The following is a 14774-nucleotide window of genomic DNA, read 5'->3' on the forward strand; positions in this document are numbered from 1 at the left end:
ATTTTTCCCCCTGTACCATTCACATTTATTTTATTTAATCGTATGGCTAGCCGCCCCCCCCCCCCCCTCTCCCACGGCATGGTCAGGGATTTTCTCTGCCTCGTGATGGCTGGGTGTTGTGTGCTGTCCTTAGGTTAGTTAGGCTTAAGTATTTCTAAGTTCTAGGGGACTGATGACCATAGATTTTAAGTCCCATAGTGCTCAGAACCATTTGAACCATTTGAACCTCTCCCACGGGCAGGGCGTTCGCCAGGTGCTGGTCTTTAATTTGACGCCACTTCGGCGACCTGCAGTCGATGAGGATGATTGGGCGATGATGAGGACAGCACAACACCCAGTCCCTAGGCGGAGAAAATTCCCTGACCCATCTGGGAATCGAACCCGGTCCCAGAGGACTGACAATCCATCACACTGACCATTCAGCTACCTGGGGTGGACACCATTCACATAAGGAACACAGGAATGCTCTAAGGCCTCCTTCCACAGTCTAATTAATTTAACCTTCTTCCGATAATCCCTGTGGAAGTGATACATAGGAGGTTGTAGTATATTTTTTGAGTCATCATTTAAAGCTGATTCTTGAAACTTTGTCAGTAGACTTTCTCAGGAGAGTTTACATATATCTTCAAGAATCTGTCAATGTAGTTCTTTCAACATCTCTGTGACTCTTTCTCACAGGTCAAACCAATTGTGGCCATTCATGGTGCCCTTCTTTGTGTACATTGAATATCCCATTTAGTACTATTTGTTATAAATGCCACACATGTGAACAATAATCTAGGATGGGTTGCACGAATGTTTTGTAAGCAATCTATCTTGTTAACAGATTGCATTTCCTTAGTATCCTACCAATAAACTGGAGTCTACCAACTGCTTTACATACGAGTGGTGTTACGTGAGCATTCCATTTCACATCCTTACCAAGTGCTATACCCATGTATTTCCTTGAATTAAATGATTCTAACTATAACTCACTAACATTATAGTCACAGTATATTACTTTTTTCGTTTTGAGAAGTGCATAATATTACATTTCTGAACATTTAAAGCAAGTTGCCAGTCTTTGCACCACTTTGAAATATTATGAAGATCTGACTGAATATTTAAGTAGTTTCTTTCAGAGAGTACTTCATTATAAATAACTGCACTATCTGCTAAAAGTCTGAGCTTACTATTAATATTAACCATGAGGTTATTAATATATAAAACGAACAGCAAGGATGCTAACACACTTTCCTGTGGCACAACCATAGTCACCTTTATATCTGTCGATGATGCACCATCCAAGATTACTTGCTACCTCTTCCCTTAAAAAAATTAATTTGTATAGATGTGTTACTAAGTCAAATACTTTTCGGAACTAAAGAAATATATTGCGCCTGTTCGACTCCCTTAATCCAAAACTTTCATTACGTCATGTGAGAAAAGTGTGAGTTCGATTTCGCTTACTGAAGTTTTTGGAATTCATACTGGCTCGCATGGAGAGGTCATTCTATTTGAGATATCTCATTATGTCTGAACTCAGAATTTGCTCCAATATTCTGAAACAAATTAGTGTCAACGATATTGGACGATAGTGTTATGGATCACTTCTACTACCCTTCTTGTGAACAGGTGTGACCTGTGCTTTCTTTCAACTACTGGACACGGTTTTTTATTCAGGGATCTACGACAAATAAAGTTAAAAGAGGAACTAACTCAGCCGGAAATTCAGTATAGGATCTGATAGGGATTCCATCGGACCCTGAACCTTTGTTCGATTTTAAGGTTATTTCTATTTCCCAGTAACCCTGAACTAGTTCTAGCTTAACGCATCTTTTCAGTGGCACGAGGATAAAACTGTACCAAGTCTCCTGGGTTTTCCTTTTTAACGATTGGTTACATTTAAAAACAGAGTTAAGCGATTCTACCTCTGCTTTGTTATCTTCAGTTTCAGTTCCTTCATCATCTGCAGCTGACTGGACGCTAAACTTCAGTGTTACTAACAGCCTTTACGTATTAGCAGTATTTCTTTTAGTTTTGTGAAACACCTGACAAAATACTGCTGCGGTAGTGAAGGCTTTAGGCGTTGATCTCTGAGAGCTAAACAAGTTTCGTTCAGCGTGTCTGTATCTGTAGCCCTATGCTTTCATTGAAAGATTTACCATCAAGAGTAATCATTGAAAGTAATTATTAAGTATAGGAATAATAATAATAATGTAATATTGAAGTCACTGAGAGTAATCGATCTTTATTGCTAAAATGGGTTCGCACAAGGTCGACTTTGGGAACCGGTCGATTGTAGCGTCTTTGTGAATAAATCGTTGTACAGTGACGTCACGTATTTTGTAAGAATTGTGCTGTGTATGGCAGTAAATGATAAATTTGAATTACATATTTGTAATTAAAAAAATGAATGTTTTCTGGTGAAAAATGTGTAGGTAGCATTTAAAATTGGGCGCAGGTATTTGTGACAGTATTTGAGTAATGAATTACTATTGTTTCGCTTCTAGCAATGGATACTTGGCCAGAAATTCGTTCTTACCTCTTAATTCACATTGACAACTAAGCAGCAATCAGCTTTGACAGGCACAGCTCTTGTTTGTACAGGAAGTTATTGGGAGTGAGTATGCAGCTCTGAATTCAGTATACTGAATATAGATTTTAAACTCTTAAAAATATTAGACAAATTTAGTCAAGTATGTGAGATACGTACGTTGCGGGATGGTGCAATACTACTTCGTATATTGTAGTGCCGCAAGAATCGTAGTTGCTATACTGTTGTGTGCCGTTTAACGAAAGCGTGTACCCTGATTATTTTTGCACGTTATATAACATGTCGATGCACCACTTGTGTTGGTGAAAAGCTAAGTTGATAGAAACTTTTATTCCCCCTTTTTTGCCACTACTTCATATTGACGAAAACACCGTGATTATTTTTGCACGTTACGTAACATGTCGATGCGCAGCTTGCCTTGGTGAAAAGCAAAGTTGATATAAAGTTTTATTCCCCCTTTTTTTTGCCACTGCTTTTTTTCATATTGACGAAAACTATCAGCAGCTCTACACGTGTCCCTGATGAGTCCCGAAAGGACGAAACTGGTTACAGCATTTGAATTTAATTTGTCATGTAATTGCCGATAGTTTAATATTCGTACACATTTGTAACAAAAATTTAAGTAGCTGGTAGTTTCTATATGCTGTATGCATTGTAAGTAACAGGAAAAGTGTGCATTAAGTGTACCTGCTGGAACTGTAAGCCTTCTGATTTTAGCGACTTGTAAAATTGAATTAGGTAGAGATTTGTTACCTAATTTAATATTTATCTACAAAATTATATTTATATGTGTGCTATACCTGTGGATATATTCCTCTGAAACTGGTAGTTCACAGCTGTTGTATGTTAAGTTGTTTAGTTTCCTGCTATTACAGTTAAAGATAGTAGAAATTTTTACTGACTACTATCTATTTGTATAGCTTCTCTTGATCTCTGATGCAAGGGTGTCAGGAATGGAGAATGTAAGCAAACAGCCAGTGCCCTGACTGCTGCAGGGAGAAATTGCCTCGTGCAGAGATATTACTGCAAATTTACTATATGCCTTCTGTGTGAATAGGGTACTTTCTTTTCCAGGAAGGTATAAAAGGTGCCATACGTGATAAATGAGAAACTTCAACATTGTGCAAATGTTGTGTACAAAGCACAGTGAAAAAGAACAGGCATTCAAGAATGGCTGACACACCATTGCAATATAACTGTTTGATGGTTAAGGTTTACTGTGTGCAGAGACAATACACTAATGACCCAAAGTCTTCAAATTTCAGATCAGTCTAAGTTTGCAGTGCCACCCATCAGCTTTGACACATGGTTTTGGTGTGCCATCTTTGAAACTGTTCATGTTTGTGGAGGGCATGGGTCTTATAAAAAAAAATTACTAGTCATTTGTTAGCTGCTGCTATTGGTGATATGGCTGCTATAACTAATTTTCTTCAGTCATATGGCCTCGCTGTGGAATGTGCGAAGTTTCTGCAGTGCAGGGAATTTATGAAATTGACCAGAGTCACTGCTTCTCAAACCAATGGCGCTGTTGGCATGACAGTATTAAGGAGGGGTTCCTTATGCACTCTCTGTTTCTCTCCCTCTCATGCGCAAGTGAGATACCTGTTCTTTATTTTTGTTGGTTGTTGAGATGTTCATGTGATAGATATCAGTTTTGGTATGTTTTTATTATTAGGGGTGTCCTAGATTTAGTTTGTGCCTACCCAAATCCCCTAATACCTCACATATCTTGTTAGGGAAATACGGAAGCGTCCGATCCCGCCCGTCTGCTTTGACCCATGACGTCACAAATATGGTGGGAACAAAAACAAACACACGCACTTTCCACAAGAAGCTTAATGACACTAACGGGACAAGCGCGGGAAATGGGGTGTTTTGGGTGGGGGGCAAACTAAATATAAACAAATTTAGACGCCTTGCGTAGCTACAACGAGTAAGTGAAGACGGCCATGCATGAATACCCACCCACCTCCCCTGCAACCCATAGAAGATAAAGATGCTTCAGTAGCTGATTAGTGTTTTTTGTCTTTTTAAAAAAAAATCTCACGGGATAGAACGAACAGATCAGAAAGATAAATATAATAAACTAAAACAGAAATTGGAGGAAACAGATAATTAAAATAAGTAATAAGTGTTTTTAAATTAAAAAAAAAAAATCTCACGAGATAGAACGAACAGATCAGAAAGTAAATAAAATAAGATAAAACAGAACTGGAGACAGCCACACTCAAACCAAACTCCGCGCCGTCATGACGTCACACACGACAACACCCTTACATCACGGGTCAAAGCCGACGCGTGGGATCGGACGCTTCTGTCGACCCCTTTTTAGTTTAATGTTTTTTCTGCAATTAAATATTTTTCATGTTTGTGTTTGTTACTGTGTGTAACGTGTGAAGTTGTGGCCACTATATTATATGAACTTAAATAGTGGTACATCCATCATCTTGATGACATCATGAGTCAAAGCTGACATGTAGTTTCACAATCTTCTGTATTTTTAATGACTCAGCACTGTGGTATGCAGTGATCAAGAAAAGTTGAACAAATGGTGTCAAGAATCTAAATTTTACAAATATTGCTTTGTACAGCTTGTCCACAGTAAAATGACTTAATCACACAGTGGCTGTCAGGGATGGTAGGTGTGCCTTGTCCCTGCATTACTACTGCCAAGGGGAGAGGAACAGTGATGGGCAGGCAGCATCGGCTTCTTGCTGTCCCGTGTTTTGTACCTTTCAGTGTGTACAGTAATGCTTCATTGTAGGGGCAGCTTAACATTGACAGTCCATGGAGACAAATGAACATCTCTCAACTAGTGCTAAATTTCTCCACTCTTGGCAGCACCAGTAAAATCATCATTTTATCATGGACAAGCCGTATGTGGGTCATTCTAGAGCAACAAATGGGACTGCTGCAATGATAAATTGTGACATTATTTTAATTATACTTCAGAAAGACATTGTTTGTCATAGTGTTAAATGTCTTTAAATTTGACTAATAGTGATGAGTCAAGTTCTCATTATTACATGTTATCGGAAGGACTTAATTTTTATGTGGTTCTCACTATCTCCATATTTACATAAAATAAACAGTCATAAGGATTTGTTTTTGTTTTAACACATTTCCAAGCAGTCTTCGTATATATGGTTACTTAGCACCTTGGCATCTGTGGGTACCCCAAACTTCACAGAAATGCTTCTGTTGACCTTGTGGAATTAGCAGTCTTGAAAGCAAGAAAATCATGGAGAAATGGTTTAACCACAGTCTATGGGATAGTTTGCGGAATGAACTATTCTTTATATAGGTGTGTGTGTGTGTGTGCGCGCGCGCGCGCGCCTGCCCACACACACACACACACACTGTTTATGCAATTTCTGGGCAGATGAAATTATGTGCTGGACTGGATACGCACATGGAACAATTTATTTTATTGTTACAAGAGCTGAGCATAGACTGTGCTTGTAGTGTACAAGATAACACACAAACTTTACTTTCATCTGTTGCCTAGATTTGGTACAGTGGGGCAGACATTTGTTGAACATCTTCTCCTGACAGTGGGAGTTTGGTTTTTCAGGACTCTTATCTTGTTATTGTTAAAGTTCCACTTGTTACATCGTAAGTCTTCTTTGAAGGCTCTTTCCAGTTCTTCAGGAGAAGGGGTGGGAAGAACATTCTCCTAATTCAATGGCTACAAATATTCAAAATTACGTTCGCTCATCCTGAATACAATGAAAAATGAATTTCCTATTCAACCTAGCCTTTCACCATCTTTGTATTTTATTGGAGACAGGAAGATATGAGTAAGAAGTACATACATTTTTTCAGATAAAAATTTTGAATTTTTTATATTTGTGTTTTACTTAAATGCATACCTCAAAAAGTTGCTAAAGTCAGAAGGGTTTGTCATCTTTCTAATTAAAAAACAAAAAGCCGGTGCAGTCAAAAGCTGTTAGGATTTGCCGAATGTAACTGCATGATTACTATCAAATTTTAAAATATTTAGGACATCAAATCCGATAATTAATCATAGTTGGTTGATTTGATGCATACTAACCCAACAGTATTTTATTTCTGGCAACAGGCTTGTGTTCAGTATACTCACCTTTGAATTTTTGCTATATCCTGAATTCTGTTGGATTGTGGCACTGCATCACATGCCAACAAGGAAATGAGCTCTTCAACTTGTTTAGAAAATGGTGGTTAAACTTGTTAAAGATACCTAACAAATAAATCCACATTCTGATGGTGTTTGCAAACACAAATGTTACATGGTATTCTTGCAGACCTTCCTCTGGGAGTAATAAAAATGTTTCAGAATACTATGGATATTTGAAGTTGGACATTTCATGGCCTTCCACAGGGACATCACTATGACCTTTTTCAGTTCAGTAATCTTCATCGTAAGGGCTGAATGTCTATCTTCACAAAATCTTTCATCTCTGACGTTAGCTGACGTTTGTGATCTTTAAAATAAAACTCTACAAATTTTGCACATGCATCATTGCAATTAACTGTTGAGTAATTAGATCTTCACTCCTTATTAGTACTTTAATCATGATTTTAAGATTGCATCAGATAAATTCTGAATACTTTTATTCTTTTACTGAGATGTTACAGCAGAGTTTTCTTGGTTGTGCTCACTGATTTTGACAGAGAACATTTACTTTTGTATCACATAATTGATAACGTAAAGGTTACATTTATGATACCTTTCATTTCTGTTTTGTCTCCATCACTGTTTTTTTTCCCCCCGGTATCTTTTGCTTCATTTCTCATATTCTATTTTTCTTTCTTTCTTCCTCAAATAATTTTGTATTTCTTCACTGTTGTCTTTGCTGGCTTGTCTCTGAAATTAGGGGACATAGAGACATGGACGTGAAAACATAATTACATTTATGAGAACAATTTTATAACTTTTGGGGTCTTCCCATGCACTCTAATAAAAATATACATTTATATTAATATAATAGAGGGAAACATTCCACGTGGGAAAAATATATCTAAAAACACAGATGATGTGACTTACCGAACGAAAGTGCTGGCAGGTCGATAGACACACTGATGTGACTTACCGAACGAAAGTGCTGGCAGGTCGATAGACACACAAACAAACACAAACATACACACGAAATTCAAGCTTTCGCAACAAACTGTTGCCTCATCAGGAAAGAGGGAAGGAGAGGGAAAGACGAAAGGATGTGGGTTTTAAGGGAGAGGGTAAGGAGTCATTCCAATCCCGGGAGCGGAAAGACTTACCTTAGGGGGAAAAAACGACTGGTATACACTTGCACACACACACACATATCCATCCGCACATACACAGACAGAAGCAGTTGTGTCTGTGTATGTGCGGATGGATATGTGTGTGTGTGCGCGCGCGCGCGTGTGTATACCTGTCCTTTTTTCCCCCTAAGGTAAGTCTTTCCGTTCCCGGGATTAGAATGACTCCTTACCCTCTCCCTTAAAACCCACATCCTTTCGTCTTTCCCTCTCCTTCCCTCTTTCCTGATGAGGCAACAGTTTGTTGGGAAAGCTTGAGTTTCGTGTGTGTGTTTGTGTTTGTTTGTGTGTCTATCGACCTGCCAGCACTTTCGTTCGGTAAGTCACATCATCTGTGTTTTTAGATATATACATTTATATTGTTTTATCCTGTCTGTAACTCCAGTTGCATACACTTATAGCTAAAGCTTTCATGGACATCATTTTGTTGTTTAACCTTCTGCACGGTAATGGGCACATTTTTCTTGTTTGTCTATGAATAGCTTTTTTAAATTAAACGTTCTCCACTTTTATGTTGTAGATGTGACATTGCACGCCGGCCGGTATGGCCGAGCGGTTCTAGGCGCTTCAGACTGGAACCGCGCGACCACTACGGTCGTAGGTTCGAATCCTGCCTCGGGCATGGATGTGTGTGATGTCCTTAGGTTAGTTAGGTTTAAGTAGTTCTAAGTTCTAGGGGACTGATGACCTCAGATGTTAAGTCCCATAGTGCTCAGAGCCATTTGAACCATTTTTTTTTGACATTGCCCATTGTAAAATATGATAAATGGAAAGAAATGTTACAGCCATCAGAGAAAATAACTATTGCTTCAGATACCATTGCATAGCTTGCTGTTAATAATTGTTTCATGACTTTTCTCCACCAAAACACAGGGGACCAGAAACATTTATCTGTTTTACTGTTTGGAGACTTGAGAACCATTGCTGATGTTTACCAAGGTTTATACTAAATATGTTGCTTGTTGAAAGTAAAATATAAACATGTATCACCAGTCTGATAAAGGGAAAGTCCAATTTTGTTATAAATTAAGTTTTTACCCATATGTCCATGTTTCTCTAGAATGACCTATATACTACTATTAATTTGTATCTGATTTTTGTCAATGCACATCTCAGCTATTGTGTTTAAAAGCATTAACCAGTCGGACACTTAGAGCACTGATGAGTCTATGGAAGGGAAAAAAAAGCCAAGAGCAATAGCAAATGTACAGTGTCTGTATAAAATGTATTGGGAAAAATACAGTCTCATTGTGTTCACTCCTCATGTTTTAGATCAGGAGGAGGTGATCTTTAATACACACCAAGCACTAGTCACGTGCTATTCTTTGTTCAGACAAGATCATGTTTTTATTGGAACCTTGTTGAGTGACTTGGCACAAGAGCAAAATCCAGGGAACGATTGAACAGTGGTATGTCACCAAATTTTGTGTTGGACTGAGGAAATTGGTATGAGACTTTGGTTGTATATCGTCAAGGTTGAAGAATGAAAGCATGTCACAAACTACAGTCTTCATAGATGGACGGGGGAGAGTGGAGGATGAGCCTGTTGACATCAAGAACCAACGACAATCAGTCGGTGTGTTTGTGAAACGGTGAATTCAGACCCTGAGTTAAGGGTGCACATGGTCGCAGATTGAACTGGCATTGATAGACAACAGTGCACAGCAGCCAGCCACCAGGCCAGCCATCACCAGAAACTGGAAATTGCGTCACGATAATGCATCCAACCCCATCTGCTCCACGGTCACTGAGTACTTGACAATAAATGGCATTGCAATGATTCTGCAACACCTTTACAATTCTGAATTGGTACTGTTTCCTTTTCTCGAAAAATGAAATGCTCCCTCGACGGACACCACTGTGGGACCCAAAGTGCTGTCAGAGAAGTTTGCACACAGACCCTTACAGACCTTCCGGAGTGTGGCTGTGAGGGGCTTTTGAGTCATGGAAAAGCCACTGGCAAAAGCGTGTTGATGCTCAAGGGCTGTACTTTGAAAATTTTGAGACACTTAAGAAATGTCTCAAATTTACTTTTCTGAAACTTTTTCCAATACTTTTTATACAAACCCTGTCTACTTAACAGGAAAGAACTCTTTAGATAAGTCTGCAATGCATTATTTACTTGAAATATTTTGTTGTGGCTGGGAGGGGTCAACAGTTGCTGCTAATAAAAGGAAAATATCTTCTGGGGTCAGTAGAAAATGTGTGGCTTTTGTTGTACATCAAAGGACAGCTTAACTGCTAATTGTGACTGGGATGTTACCTTGAAGAATTTTTTGTCTGTGATGGTGATAGCAGATGGGAAAGACAGATATTTTTAGGATAGATAGTAGTAGTTACAAAGGGCAAGTCTTGAAAGAGAGTAAGTTTTGTGATTGGAAGAGAAAAGGGTGTGAAGATTATTAGCAGAGGAGTAAAATGTGTAAAGTTGCATAGCACAAGAGTTTGATTCCATGTCCACTACTTTACACCAGAAATCTGAGTACCCAAAAACTAAAGCACCCTACCAGAATAATAAAAATTTGAGACTTGTTTGGGAAATTAAAACCTCTTTCGTAATTACAATCTCAACAAAAATTCAAATAATTTCATACCTCTGGACAAGTTTTTTATATAATAATATGTACATTGTTGTCCTGTGAAAAAGAACTACTTACATTTCCTTATATTCCAAAATGACACATTATATAGCTTCCTGTTTGTGAAAGGGACGGCAAACAGTTATTACATTCCTCTCACTTTGTTTCTGATGATCAGAATTTTCTCAACCTAAGCAATGAAGCTATTGCCTGGAGCTCTGAGGTAAGAGTGGGTGAACATGTCAAGAATGATGATAACTCATCTGTGCATCAGCCACATTTTGTTTTCTGAACAGCACATTTGGTCTATCGTGTATGCATGTGCTGTCTCCTCTGGGCATTATCCAGAATGATACCCTTTGAATTTCAAAGCAAGTTGACTTGACATGGTATGTGCTGAGTGTGTTTTAATTTGCTTTGATGAAAATCTGAAGACAATTAATCAAGTGCTAGAACTTTTAATGATCCTTATACTGATGAGACTTTCCATCCTTGAAACTTCCATCATTTCTCTTATTCATACAGGAGTTCTCTACTCATAAATACTATAATATTTCTGCATTGTCGCATATTGATAAGTAAATTTAAAGAGCTCCAGCAACAGTACGAAATCATCATTATTGTGTTTTTTAAGTTTCATGTCCGTTTTGCTCCTATCCATCATTCCCCACCATGATTGCCATATTTTGGTGCCACTTATGATACACCAGTAACATATAAGATGGGTGTGATATAAGGGGTGGAACATTATCGCTACGAACTTCTTCTCTGTTGCTGAATACCTGAATCTTAATATTAAATGCAAGAGTTACACTTCTATTCCTTTTAGAATGGAGAGGACTGGATTAATTTTTAGTCTTATGTAAGTCAGTGAAACTCATTCTGTGTTTCAAAGGGTATGAAATTTGAATTTTCTAGGCGACTCCTATACATTGCTCTTTTTCTTGATTTGGTAGGGGCTTTTTACCTGAAATAAATGTGGTTGGATATGTAGTAATCACTTGGTACTATCATTATTTTTAATCAAGGTAACACCTGTCCTATCCTTATGAAGTATGTTACATATGTTGTACATTTTGATGTATTAATGTACAATGTATTGCCTTGGAAAAACCTGTATCATTGTAAGACGACAAGATAGATAAAAAAATAAGTAAATACACCAGGAAGAAATAAGTAAATACATCAGGGAGATGAAAGGACACATTGTCTTCATCGTATTTATATGTTTAAACAACTAAGACTGTAATACCCTTCCCAGCCACAGAAATTCTGAATGTGAAATTCATTGTTGTTTTGCAAGTTAGAGTGTTGGTTGCGTTATAGTAGCCAGTTGGACACTAAGAGCTACATTGATAGAAATTTGACTTTCCATTTTTTTTTAGCTGTTACTGTTTTGTGATTTGTACATTAAATTAAAAATAATCTTGTAGTCATGTGAAGCAGTGGCAAAATGAATCTTGTAGTCATGTGAAGTAGTGGCAAAATGAAAAGAAATGCATTTAAAAAATATAAGGGGAAAGGACAACACTGTAATTATTGTTTACTGTGAATGATTTAAAGAGAATATACCTGTAACACAGGTGTATTTATTACAGATCCACTTTGCTTAAAAGCATGCATTATTCTGCAATTTTATGAATGCAAAATAATCACGGTTTGTTAATTTAAAATTTCTTATATATTTAAAAACTTTTTCCATATTGTGTTTGATGCCTGTTTCATGTCGGCATGCTTTCCAAAAATCTTGGACACTCCACTGTAAGTGCTGTTCATGATATCAGGCTTTATAAGCAAGTAATGGTATTATGCATCAACTTCATAGACAAGTTAGTGTGACTGACAGTGAACATTTTTAGTGCAGAAGGTGAGTGATTGCTATTGACAGTTCAACAACCTAGTGGCAGTGTTGTTGGACATGATACATGACACCCTGTGTCTGGTCACCACTATTCACAGACATGGCAAAAACAAAAACTGGTGCAACATGCAGACTGAATTTGCATCCATAAATTTATGTACAGCTATTAGTTACATAAATGCTAAAAATTGGAAAGAACTATTCAGTGTCTATTATTCTGAAATATGAAGTTATTTGTCACACTTCACAATAGAAAAGCAAACTAGTTTCGTGATAATGTCAAACACTCATGGTCATAATATGAAATTATATCATGATCAGCTGATAACAAGCTCTCCTCTTAAATTCTTGGGTGTGTAGCAGTTATGATAATGGATGACCACCTCTCTCATCACTGTCAGAATCTGATTGAGAATCATTCTTTTCTGTATTGTTTCAGCTATTGCTGCTCCCTCCCAGTTGTAGAATTAAATTTTATGTGCAGGCTTCCAAGTACCTACTGTGCAGTTCAGAATTTTGTCTGAGGTCTGACTAGTCAATTGATTGACAGCTTCCTCAAGGAGATTCTCTACTTCCGAGATGATGGACTTCTTGTTGTTTATTACAATATAATTTTTTTATTTGCACTCATATGCTCTTAAGTGGTATTGAAATAATAAAGCAGAAATATACCACACCTGTGACTTTTAGCAATTTCATCAGTGATACATGCTGGAAATAATTATTTCTTTTGCTCCACAAACTTGAGCAGTTCAGTCTTGTTCAGATCCTCTTGGAGAGCAATATCTCATCTTTTCAGACAATTAGTAGTTTTTTCTTTCCTTCTTGCCTAAGTTGGTGTCTTATTATGAATGACTGAATGTACGCATTGCACACTGCTCTCTACACATTGAAAATTTGTTGTCTATCTGAAGCAACATGGGAATTGTTTATAGTGTGGTATGTTCCCTTCTCTTATAATAGTCATATTTATGATGACAGTCAGTGTCTGTCTGAAAATTTTTCAAAGCTGTCACTCCCTCAGCCACTTGTTTCTTGGTGTCTGCAGCCTTGTACCACTCACATCACTATCTGTAGTATACTGGCCTTTTCCTGTCGTAACAACAGTGTTTTTACTTACAGTATTTTCAAAGCTGTTGCAGGTTTCGTTAAAATTCGAGTAACAAGAAGTAAAGGTTCATCGTTTTTCTTTCTAGATTTGTTGTCACACTCATTCATGGGTTTGGTAACGCAGCATGCTATTCTTCCTCCGTTTCACTCCATGTGTTGGGCATGTGCCACTGTTTGCATTTTAGTCTGTCTGAAGTGAAGAAACACAAGAAACTCGCAGTTTCATTTTGCAATATAGTCGAGACAGAGTAAGAAGATTCCTGACAGCCCAAGGCTCTGTTGCCAGCTTTCAGTGCAAAGTGCTAATGGCTGCAGGCGAAAACTGTAGCATATTATGTGTATGATGGACCTCAATAGCATGAGTATTTCCTCAGAGAGGTTACTGAGAAGTTACATGTGCCCAGATCCACTGACTGCTAAACTTAACCATCACTTTGGTGAATTTAAGAAATTACATGATGTGAGAGTGTACTCTGTAAATAATTAGAAATATTTGATAACTGTTGCAACAAGAATGAATGAATACGTGTGTTACTTCAGTTTGTGTTACAGGCAACACTGCCATTGTTCTGTGGAGTAGCAAAAGTAGAGTCTACAGAATACTGAGCAGCAATGAAAGGTATTTACCAGTGCTTGTTGTCATGACAGTGAAAATGTGAAATTGGTATTGGGCTGTGTCCCTGCTTTGTCATGGGGTAACTAATGTTAGTCCTTAGGAGAATGAATGCAGGTGTTAATGAATACTACTGAGACAGTACCATGCTACCCACACTATGCCAACAGTTTGAAATCGGACACTTCCTGTAACAACGAGATACAGTAATACTCTTGTCCATAAAACAAGATTTATTCTGTCGTGGTTTGAAGAAAATCAGATGGATCTACTAGACTTATGTGATGTGCTCAAACTCTGACCTTAATAACCATTTAAGATCTGTGGCACGAAATAAGATACCTGTTGTCCGTCAGATTATTTCACCCAAAAACCTGGCAATAGAAAGAATGGAAACAAATTACACCTTGAGAGTATTAGAATGTAGAGAAAAGCCCCACTTGAAGACTGAATGCTCAAATACACACCTAGGGGGTATTGTCACACATAGTTTTGCTTGGCTAATGCCCTTGTAATGAACAACAATGCATGTCCAAGGCACATACAGTAAAATTACACAGAACATTATGGCACTATGTAAGTTGCGTTATCTTATTCGTTGGATGTATTTGATATATAGTTTCCTATTTTGAGGAGCATGAGGTAATTGCTGATTTGTTGTTGTCTTTTACATGTTTAAGGCACATTGTATATGTAGTTTTATAACATGTGTCAAGCTTCAGTTGTGTAGATGATACAGGATTTGACACATACTAGAAATAAATACAAAATAATTGCTGATAGTACAGTGTATGA

At 37.6% G+C, this 14774-nt stretch overlaps 1 protein-coding gene across 1 annotated transcript in view; it reads left to right on the forward strand.

The window, feature by feature from the left end:
• The first annotated feature begins 2309 nt into the window (after positions 1–2309).
• LOC124606952 overlaps positions 2310–14774 on the forward strand; it is a 46703-nt gene continuing 34238 nt past the window's right edge. Inside the window, exons 1-2 of the mRNA XM_047139075.1 lie at positions 2310–2416; positions 2493–2602. The gene's annotated coding sequence lies outside the window, so the exon portion shown is untranslated. The remainder of the gene's footprint in view (positions 2417–2492; positions 2603–14774) is intronic.

The sequence above is a fragment of the Schistocerca americana genome, chromosome 3 (genome assembly GCF_021461395.2).
Source record: "Schistocerca americana isolate TAMUIC-IGC-003095 chromosome 3, iqSchAmer2.1, whole genome shotgun sequence".
NCBI lineage: Eukaryota > Metazoa > Arthropoda > Insecta > Orthoptera > Acrididae > Schistocerca > Schistocerca americana.